This window comes from Sminthopsis crassicaudata, chromosome 1, assembly GCF_048593235.1.
Source record: "Sminthopsis crassicaudata isolate SCR6 chromosome 1, ASM4859323v1, whole genome shotgun sequence".
In the NCBI taxonomy this organism is placed as follows: Eukaryota; Metazoa; Chordata; class Mammalia; order Dasyuromorphia; family Dasyuridae; genus Sminthopsis; species Sminthopsis crassicaudata.
The window spans coordinates 410,380,512-410,392,567 of record NC_133617.1 but is presented as its reverse complement, the minus strand read 5'-3'; the positions used below and the strand labels follow the sequence as shown (position 1 = coordinate 410,392,567).

The 12,056-nt window shown below is 35.0% G+C and overlaps 1 protein-coding gene across 8 annotated transcripts in view; it reads right to left on the bottom strand.

Annotated features, from left to right (window-relative positions):
* The window catches only part of LOC141550004 (transducin-like enhancer protein 4), a 159,566-nt gene that overhangs the window by 70,449 nt on the left and 77,061 nt on the right, over positions 1 to 12,056 (bottom strand). The gene's annotated exons all lie outside the window — the stretch shown is intronic.

Here is a 12,056-nt window from a genome sequence, read left to right as displayed (position 1 = left end):
CCTTAGAAAAAAAAGGCTCTGTGAATCACAGCCATGGGAAGAAAGGAGTTAGAAAAGTCATTCAATTGTCACATTGCCTCATGGCAGTCAGGCAGACCCGAGGTGGCCGAGTGGACTGAGCCTGCAACCTCAGACACTCATTAGCTGTGTGACTCTGGACAAGTTACTTATTTGCCTCAATTTCCTCATCTGTAAAATGAGCTGGAGAAAAGAAGTGCATATCTCTCTAATATCTTTGCCAAGAAAACCCCCAAAAGGGGCTGTAAGGCATGCCTGAAAACAACAAACCAAAAAACCTCATGCTGGTCCTATAAGTTATTATACCATTATCATTATATATAAGCATTCATATAACAGTTTAATGAGTGTAAAACATTTGATAAATAGCTCATTTTCCCCCTCATAACCCTGGGAAGTAGGGGATGTTTTATCTATCTATCTCTATATATGTGTTTACAGATGAAGAAATTGAGGCAAAGATGAAGTAACTTACCCATAATCACAGCCCGTGTCTGAGACTCCAATATGAGCACAGGTCTTCTTGACTCTACATCATGAATTACCTCATGAATTGGCAATAGTGTGGTCTTAGTTTTAGTCTTTTTAGTAGAAGATCCTAATTTCCCAAAGTCCCAACTACCACAAAATTGCAATATATCTTAGAACTCTTGTGTATCAGATACTGAGTTAACACTTGGTTTTGAGATTATTTAAAAAGAAAAAAAATTCATTTCTGGCAGATTCTCAAAGGGAACAACATCAATAATCATGGCTACTTAGGATCTAAAATAACTAGCACTATACTACTGGGCTTATATCCCAAGGAAATACTAAAGAAGGGAAAGGGACCTGTATGTGCCAAAATGTTTGTGGCAGCCCTTTTCATAGTGGCTAGAAACTAGAAAATGAATGGACGTCCATCAATTGGAGAATGGTTGGGTAAATTATGGTATATGAATGTTATGGAATATTATTGTTCTGTAAGAAATGACCAACAGGATGAATACAGAGAGGCTTGGAGAGACTTACATCAACTGATGTTGAGTGAAACAAGCACAACTAGGAGATCATTATACACTTCAACAATGATACTGTACGAGGATGTATTCTGATGGAAGTGGATATCTTCAACATAGAGAAGAGCTAATCCAATTCCAATTGATCAATGATGGACAGAATCAGCTACATCCAGAAAAGGAACACTGGAAATGAGTGTAAACTGTGAGCATTTTTTTTGTTTTGTTTTTCTTCCCAGATTATTTTTACCTTCCGAATACAATCCTTCCTTTGCAACAACAACAACAACAACAAAATTCGGTTCTGCACATATATATTGTACCTAGGATATACTATAAGATATTTAATATGTATGGGAATGCCTGCCATCTAGGGGAGGGGGTAGAGGGAAGGAGGGGAAAAACTCCGAACAGAAGGGAGTACAAGGGATAATGTTGTAAAAAAAAAAAAAAAAATTTACCTATGCATATGTACTGTCAAAGAAAATGTTATAATTATAAAAATTAATAAAAAACAAACTTTAAAATAAAATAAAATAACTAGCACTATCCTGGAAATGTTTTGACTGACCCAGATTTCAGTATCAGATACTCTGAAAGCCTTTGCTATATGATTTAATATTCTATCATGTCTTCCAGTATTAAGTTACTGAAACAAAGGTGGCAGTGGCAGTGGCAGTGACACAATGTGTGGGGTGTCTCATTTGGTACTATGCACATATTATGACGTCCTTCCCCGTTAGCCAGATTTTCCTGTACCATTTAGGGGAATACACTCTGGTTTGACATATACATCTCTTTTGTCTACTCTCTTTCTTTCTTTCTTTTTTTTTTAACAAGAAAGAGAAAAGGTATAAGTGTGGTTCAGGTCTCAGAATGGTAAAAAGTAATTATTAGAGTCAGTGAAATCTGAGCTTAAATCTAGATATGTGATCTTTGGCAAGTAACAACCTTTATCTTCCTCAGCTTATATAAAAAGGGAATAATAACTTTTACATATCTCACAAGATTGGGATAAGGATTAAATGAGATAGCATTTATAAACATTATTCCTTTCCCTTCCCCATTATATTACTTGCACCACCCTAAATTCATTCCTGGAGAGATTAACTGAATTGTCCCAAGTTATAAAGACTACAGCTCAGTCAGAAGAAGTCCATTTCAGTTTATTCTCAGGACAGCAATCTTTTCACTAAACCCAGGAAATCAAAGACAGAGAATGCCCACCAATTGGAGAATGGCTTAATACATTGTGGTACATGAAAATTATGGAATATTATTATTCTATAAGAAATGATGAGCAGGCTGATTTTAGAAAGGCTTGAAAAGACTTAGATGAACTGATGCTGAGTGAAGTGAGCAGAACCAAGAGAACATTGAACACAATAACAGCAAGACCATGCAATGATCAACTATGATGGATTTGGCTCTTTTCAACAATGCAGTGATTCAAGGCAATTCTTGACTTCTGGTGGAAAGAGTGCCATTCACATCCAGAGAGAATTACAAATATGAATATGGATCAAAGTATAGCATTTTCATCTTTTTGTTGTTGTTGTTGTTGTTTTTCCCCTTCTTATAGTTTTTTCCCTCTTTGATCTTGATATTTCTTGTACAACATGACAAATATGGAAATATATTTAAAATTACAAACATTTAATCTATATCAAATTATATGTTGTCTTTGGTGAGAAGGGAAGAGAAAAATTTGGAACTCAAAGTCTTACAAAAGTGAATGTTGAAAACTGTCTATACATGTATTTGGAAAAAGAAAAAACTGAAAATTTTAAAAATGCACACAGTAGAGTTTACTTCTATTCAAGTTTTACAGAATCAAGGGGCAGGTGATTTAGGGGGTTATTAATGCATTTCATTTCTCCATTCTCAAAGCATCTACTACATTCTACAAAGCATCTCTCTTTATCACTGTTTCTCCTCTATTCCAGCCTCTAATGTTCCATCTTCTCTAATCTCTTACAACATGGTCTTCAAATCTCTTGCCTTTATTGCACTGTTTGGCAACAATGTCTCTGCCATCTTCCACTCTATTTCTTTGCCCTTGGTTCTATAACCTCTTTTGTCTCCATTTTTTTTTTTTGTCAATCAGAAGGTGTAAGACCTTAAATAAGTCAATTCACTGGACTTCAGTTTGCCCCTCTACAAAACAGAAGTTAGGCCATGGTGTCTAAGATCTCTGCCATAGTTGTTAAAAGCCCATGTTTCTAGAGCAGATATCTGTAATGTTCTGTTGTCTCCAGAAACTGCCGATTGCTCTCTGGGAGGAGATATGCTGTCTCAACTGCCACCAACTCTGACCTCATGTAGAGGCCCCTTTCCCTTGCTCAATGGTGTCTTCTTTTATCCTCCCAGAGAATGGGCATGGAATAACTCAGGGGCTTCTGGGAAAAAATACTTCAACCAATGAACTTGCGGCAAGCTCCTCCCCAGGAGTTCACAGGGGTAAAACTCCCCTAAAGGCTGGAACTAGAGAATTGTTAAGTAATGACTTAGCACTTAGTAAGAACCTATCATCTCATCTCATTAGCACTTAGTAAAAACCTAACAGATATCAATCATCTAGAGGTATTTAGCACTCTTCCTCTCCTTTTCTCCTTCTCCCTTTCTCTCTCACTCTCTTGCCAACAGACACTTTCAGCCCTTGAATTTCCAGGCTAAGATATTGCAAATCTTTGAGGTACTAGAAAGCTAGTCTCCAGATTTAACAAGGCCCAAATTATAAAGATTTATAGAATTCATTGAAATTTTTATGTCTATAAAAGGTCATCTAGTACAAACTTCTTTGATTGTCAGCTAAGCAGCAGGGAAGGAACTAATTACAAAAGTAGTCACCAGAAAAAGTAGAGTTGGATATTAGTTAATAGCAAATTAGTTAATATTATTGTTCTATAAGAAATGATGAGCAGGTTGATTTCAGAAAAGACTGGAGAGACCTATATAAACTGATGCTGAATGAAACAAGTAGAAACAAGAGAACATTGTATATAGTAATAACAAGATCATGTGATGATCAACTATAGAGGACTTGGCTCTTTTCAACAATGCAGAGACTCAAAGCAATTCTAATCAATTTGGGATGGAAAAATGCCATCCACATCCAGAAAGAGAATTATGGAAGAATGAATGTGGATCAAAGCATAGCATTTTCACCTTTGTTTGTTTTTTCTTTCTTTTTCATGATTTTTTCCCTTTTGTTCTGATTTTTCAACATGACACATATGGTAATTTGTTTAAAAGAATTGTACATATTTAACCTTTTTCATATTGCTTGTTGTCTTGGGGAGGGGGAAAGTAAGGGAAGGAGGGAGAAAAATCTGTAACAAAAATCTTACAAAAATGAATACTGTAAACTGTCTTTACATGTATTTAAAAAAATAGAATATTATCAAAAAATTTAGAAAACAAAAAGATACATAACCAGAATATAATGGTACTTAGCTTCTTTGGCCTTGGAGCCCCAACTTGTTTTTACATGTGCTAAATACATCATCAGGATACCATGGCTCTTGGTCTCAAGCACTCACCAAATCTAAGAGGTTCCAAATACACAAAGCAGGGGACCTTTTATGTCCTGTGGCCAGGAAGTTCGATCACACAATCAATAAATATTTATTAAGCTCTTGCTATGTACAAGGCCCTGTCCAAAGCACTGCAAAAATAAAAATAATAATAATAATAATAATAATGAGGGGAAAGTCATCCTCAAGGAGGATACAGTCCAATTGTGAAAGGGAGTGGGGGAGGGGAGGATGAAAGGGGGAAGATGCCGCCTATAGGTATATAAAAAGCGAGCCACATACACAATAAATAAAAAATAAAGGGAAGCCACAAAAATTAAAAAGAGATTATACAAGACTTCTATTAAAAAACTTTTAAAGGCTGTGGGGGAGATGGGAAGATTTGGGGTTTAAAGGAAGCCAGGGAGGTCAGTAGGCAGAGAGGAGGAGGGCAACCAGAGAAAATGCCTAGAGCTGAGGAATAGAAAGTCTTGTTTATGGAACATCCAGGAAGGTGGATGTCACTGGATCAAAGAGTATTTGTCAGGGAGTTAAGTATAAAAAGACCAGAATGGTAGGAAGGTGCTGATTATGAAGGACTCAATAACAAAGCACTTTGTATTTGTTCTGGGGAGGGAAGGGAGGAGGACGAGGGATAGGGAGATGCCAGAATTTCTTAAGTAAGGGTGGTGCTGGTGCTGCATATGACATGTTCATTTTCATGGCTGAATGAAGAATGGACTCCAGTGAGAAGAGACTTTGGACAAGCAGACCCACCAGCAGGTTACTGACTGTCCTAGTCTGGGCACCAGGCGACGAGGGCTCTGCACCAGTGGCAGCAGGGACAGGGTAGATGAGTGGGCAAACAGAAGGATACTGCAAGAGAGAAAGCAATAGACCGTGGCAAGAGGCTGGACACAGAGGGGTGAGAGCCAGAGAGACCCCTAGGTCATGAATCTGAAAGACCAGCAAGAGGGTTGCCCTCTACTGTAAAAAGACAAGGTGGCTGGGAGGGATGTTGGGTGGAGGAAAGATGTAGGGGTAAACAGAATGATTCTGTTTGGGACATACTGAGTTTTAGATGTCTCCCAGATGATCCAGTTTGAGACTGAAGGCAGCTGGTAATAATGCAAGATCAGAGATCAGAAAAGAAACCAGACAGGAGACGTAAATTTGAGAATCACAAACCTAGAGATGGTCTTTAAGTTCATAGAGCTGATAAAACCACCAAGTAAAATAGTATATACAGAGAGAGGAGAGTAGAAGGCCCTGGACAGAATCTGAGGGAAGGATACCTATGGTTGCAGGGCATAATCTGAATTAAGGAAGCTGAAGTCAACCAGATTCTGGATGGGGAATATGTCAAGGAAAATGCTGGTCCTTTAGGAAAACTCAATAAAAATGTATTTTAATTTTATTTAATTTATGACTATTTCTAAGAAGTAGTATTACATTATAGAGTCCTGCCTCTGAGACCATAGGAAAACTAGTGAACTCCCTCCAAGGAATTCTCTCAGATTCTTGAGTTTACAAATAAGTGAGTTTCCACATCAGAGATACAGGATCTGTTTGTATATATGTGTAAAATAATCAGCTTATACAAAGTCTTTCATATGCTATAATGTTTACTTTAATATGGTCTAATTACAAGCCATGAGTTCTAAAAATAATCAATGAATCTGTCCTCCATAGGTTAAGCCTAAATGATTTAAGTGAATAGAGATTTGGAGCTCTTATGTTATAGCTCACCCAAATCTACACAAGACATACAATCATTCAGTAGCTTAATAAAAACATAAAAGACAGAACTGAACAGCAAAAATGGATGTTAACAATGAGTAGCTACAATAACAATAATGGTAATAAAAATATATAAAATTATAAATATATACAAAAATTAAAGTAACTTTAGGATCATAGATATAGATGGGAAGAAATTCAGAAAAGAGTTAAGCAAACCCTCTCCCCTTAAAGAAAAAGGAACTTGCCAAAGATCAAAAGGGCAGTTAACTATCAGAACTGAAATTTGAACTCAGGTCCTTTATATAACTGGAATTTATATAATACATTTAAGGTTTTCAAAACACTTTACATATATTTTTCAATTTTATCTTCACAATTCAAAACTAATGGAGGTTAACTGGTTTGATCATGCTCATGCTGCTGGCAAACAAGTATTCAAGAAGGCAAACAAAGCAAATAAATCTAACATCCTATCCAATGCCTCTAAATCTAAACAGAAATATGTATGCTCTACCAAATAAGTTCCTAAAGCTTGTCATTGTGAAGTATTGTATTCTTTCTCCTCATGTAACATAGAAGAAATTATTAGAGAAAGAATTTAATACCTTTATAATTCCCATTCGATTCTAACTTTGGGATCCCAAGGCAACTACTGATGGCATAATTATTACTTTCCAATGTATGATAAAAGCACATGACATGTAATATTTAACACATTTTGTTTACATAACAATATCATCAAGATGAAAAATTATGTATTAAAAGTATGTCATACATAGAGTTCTTCCCTATGTCATCAACACAACATTTTATCTTCCACTTCACCCTCCATCCAATAATTCCTTCTTTCTTGCCCACTTCCTTTCCATGGTACCCAAAGACACTGCTTTAATCCTATTGGTAACACTATCAACAAAGGAGATTGCTGTCCTGCCTCCAATTAGAATTCTGTTATTCCTCATTTAATCCTTGTATAGAGAAAAGGATGATGAAAGATTTTAAACTGCAAGACAACAAAAATGACTTCAGTGAAAATGACTATGTAATGCTGAAATATCAGATTTTAAGTAAGGAAAGAAGAAATCCAGAAATATAAATGCAATCAATTTCAAGAATTTAGATTAAGTGACATGAAAATGTTTAATGAGAATACTTAATATAAGAGGAAGAGAAGTTTGGAAAATGTATCTGCTGCCTACAGGAAAACAATGAAAGACATAAACTAAAACCAATTAAGTGTGAAAAGGTATCTGAAATTACTTGGCCAACATGGGAGTTAAATAATACAATTCCTGATATGAAAGATAAAAGGGTAAAAAGAAAAGAATAATGAAATATTATAAAAATGTATATTAAATAAAAATAATAAAAGAAAATATTTTAATAAATTGATTATATTATATAAACATATGGAAAGAAAAAGGGAAGGGGAGAGGCAAGAAGGCAAAGAAAAAAGGAACCTATGATTTTGTATATTTATATAAGGAGCCTATATATGTATAATAGTATATACATAGATTTTATATATATATATATATGCATGTATGTGTATGTGTATACAAAGCCTATTTATCCAAACCAAAAATAATTAAAAACTAGGCCAAAGTCATTGTTATTTATTTTGGAGAATGTTTAAAGCACTGAGAAGTATGCCTAATAGCTTGAAAAGTAGAAATTAGTGCCAAGCTTTTTAAAAACAGAAAGAAAAAAAAAAAAAAAAGAAAAAAAAAAGAAAGGATATGCTGACTTTAAATGGGATGGGGGAGAGAGGGGAAGAGGGAGACATCTAAAGTAATTCATTTTAAGTAATTATTTATAAATACCTTAAGAGCTAAGTATGGGTCAATAAAATATCACCACCATAAAAAACAACATCTAATAGAACAAGCCCTTTTACCCCCATTATGGAATAATGGGCTTAAAAGCAGTAATTAATAACTAACTGTATAATGAAAGGCAGGCCTTGAAATCAGGAAGAACTAAGGTCAATTCCTGCCCAGCAGTTATACATCCCTCTCAATACCTTCAGCTAACTCTCAAGACTCCAAAATTGCAAATGGATCTCAGTAGATGGAGTTAATTTCCCCAAAACAACTCTGTCATTTTAAATTTTTTCCACTTTGTGATCCCTTTTTGCCTGAGAAATTTTTATATGACCTCAGGCATATAGGTATATAAAATAGAAATCAAACATTTACAGATAATAAATCATTAAGAAATTTATTTCAAACCAATTCTTTGATATACATATACATTTTGTAATTTATTAAAGACAAAAGTGAATTTGCATACTAATGAGATGGATGTGCTTATTTATTTTTACATAAAGAATTATTTTTAATTTTATTTTTTATTATAGCTTTTTATATGCATGGGTAATTTTTCAACATTGACCCTTCCAAAACCATCTGTTCCAATTTTTCCCCTCCTTCCCCTCTTCCCCTAAATGGCAGTTAATCCCATACATGTTAAATATGTTAAAGTATATGTTAAATACAACATATTACATAAAGAATTAAATCTTGGCAGAATTTTTCTAATTATTTACTATTGTCAAATTTTTGAAACCCCTCCACATTCAAGGTCCCCATATGGGATCCCATACGGGTTGTGACCCACAATTTACAGCTATTACAATTTGGGTATATTTGTTTGAAGAATCTCTATGTCTCGTACACACTCATCTAACTGATTCTCTTGTCCTAATCCTTTGTTTCCACTCTTCTCAAAACCACTGCTTTCCTCTCTAATACCATGCAGGTTCCACTTTTATGCCATTCTTTTCTCAATCTACAATAATCCAAATTTAATTAGTCATCCCTCATTCTACTGCCACAACCCTAAATGTAATAACTAAATATTCCTAGAACCTTATTTTAAAAATCCAAGAACAGAATCTGCACAATAGGCTAACTTGAAATTATGGATAGATGCTTCCCCAAACCATTATTTTTCTCTTATTTTTCAATGATCTTCTAGGAAGAAAATTCCTAGAACTCCACCATCCCCCCCGCCAAAAAAAATCACAACAGCAAAAGAAACAAAGAAAATTTAGCAAAGGATCAGGGGGAAATGACTATCTGTCTTGTTCATTCAAATTAAAACTCTAATATCCCTTGAAGTAGCCACACAATCAAGCACATGTACCTAAACAGAGCTTTAGTCCTATCCTTTAGGATAAATCTATACTTTTTAATAAAGTTAAATCTGGAACTTTAAGAGAGCTAAATCCTTTTAAGGAAAAGGAAGAAAGAAAACTCTCTCCCTCTTTTTTTTTTTTTTTTTTTGACTTTACTTGTTTATAAACAGTAAATGCAAAAATTTTTCAGACCCAACTTTAGAATCAGTATTCAAAACTTGACTCAAGCTTTACTTTGAGTGAACAGTAAACAGTTTTTAATGGTCTAACTAAATTTAATCATTATGAAAGAATCCCAATTTTACTACTCTAAATATTAATGTTTACACATTTATAGAGATCTCCCCACTTTAAAAAAAAAAGAAAGCACATCAATTAAAAGAGTATTATGGGGTTTTTTTATATAAATGATATTAATACTGCTTAGTTACCAAACTCATCACATATCATATATTTCCAAATCACCTTTGCATACCTGTCTGATCTCAGTTTCTTTAGGAAATGAGGACAGTGACCCAACATGATCTCTTAATAACTTTGCAACCCTAAAATCTTATTTCAGAATTTCTGTGACACTGCGATAGTTTAATTTCTACAGTTATCCCTCATTTATCTTTGATGAAATTACACAGACTTCTACATATATAATTTATGATCTGGTCTTTTATACATTCAGCTATATCCATGTAGGGCAAGTAGGAGGTGCAGTGGGCAGAGTACAAGGACTGAAGCCAGCAAGATTCATCTTCCTGAGTCCAAATCAGTTCTCAGACTCCTACTAACTATGTAACCCTGGTAAGTCACTTAGCACTATTTGCCTTAGTTTGTTCATCTGTAAAATGTTGCTGAGGAGGAAAAGGCAAACCATTCCAGCAGATTTGCCAAGAAAATCCCAAATGGGGTCATGGAGAGTTGGACATGACTGAAAAACTTCCACTTTTCAGGTAAGGTTGTCTCTTGAAAGTTCTCAAGTTATTATGAGGGATATATGCTTCCCCAAAGAAATATTTTTTTCTGATATTACTCAGTAATTGCCTAGAAGGAAAATTCCTGGAAATTTCTCCACCTTCTATAAGTTCAGAATCATTTGAGAAACCACACTATCCAAAAGGAGTAAAGGTCTGAGCATTTTAATTTTTATGCAGTACACAATCCATGCTGAGGGGCAATGTGCCCCTGACAATAACAGTCTGTGTCCCTGACACTAGTTTGTGTTACTGTCTTTGATAAGACACTGTTGATTTTTGTGCCTTTTTATCTTTGTTTTTGTTTCTTAGCTGTGTCAGCTATGAGAAAAAGTTTTGTCTCATATTCCAAAACTGTTACCAAAATAACAAAAAACAAGTGACCCTCACTGACTTTCAAGATCAGCAGCCTTTTTTTCCACCAAGGGAATGCATGATACTGGTGAGAATTTCCTGATTATTGCCTTCTAAAAATTGGGGGACTCTTGGTCTTTCTCAGTCATTTCTCTAATGCCTTGGCAAATACAGTTCCAAAAACTGGATAGAAGGGAGAGAGAGCAAAGACTTCCCTCATCACTTCCTGGATGTGTCCAATCCTTACAGCCTGCTGAGGATCAATGAGATTTCATACATTCAAAGAGTAGGAACAAAGATTTTCTGATACAGTTTACCACAAAATGGCAACTATAAAGTAGCTCCTTTAAGGCTAAGAAATGGGGGGCAGGGCCTAGATTGATGGACAGCTTCTGTCTCAGAGCAAGAGGTTCTAAGGGGGCCCCTGACACAGTGACAAAGACTGATGCCATGAACTCTTGTTCTAACTCTCTCCACCTCAAACCCTCACCATCTTGATCACACATTGTTCTTGTTTCTTATAGCCATGTATAATTATTCTCATGCCCCCACAGTATAGCATTCTGGAATTGGGTTCTTGTTGATTATGCTCTCTCCTGATTCTTTTCACACTTAAGTTAAAACACGTTCTTTGAGTTAAGGGGGCTTTAAAGTGATCAGAGGAGTTAAAAGTAAGAAATGAGCTAGAAAAGCTATGTAAAAGGGACACTGATAAAAAGCAACTGAGCAATACACATGACTAATTATATCTGGTTTAGTAACTACCCAATTTCTATGAAGAAAGAAAGAGGAAAAACAACATAACTAGGATGCAAGTAAATTTCTTTTCTTTTTTTTCTTTACCTTATACCAATAGGAAAAAGCACTTTAATTACCTGAATTTTACAGTATGTCTACATTTACATTTTATGAGCTATTCTGAAATCTGCCCTGTTTAATAATCTGTGTCGTCAAGAAAACACTTTAAAGTGTCTCTCACAATTAAACCCATCCATAACCTTATATAAATCAAAATTTTGCTACCATATCAAAATGTTACATGGGGGCTGTATAACATTGCCCACATCCTCATTACATGCTACACTAATTACTACCAGCAGATTCAGAATTTTCTGCACATTAGAGGCTTTTAGAGGAGCTATAAAAAATTTCAGGCACCATTAATTTAAATTTGTATTGAAATTTCCTTTTGACAGATGGCCAAAAATTACTTATTATTTAGAGTACCAGAGCTGCCTGTTTGCACATTAGAAGAGGAAAGGGAAAAATTAAAAGCAAGAAGGAAATTTATGTCACGTTCATTACCTGTTAAATGTTAAGGAGC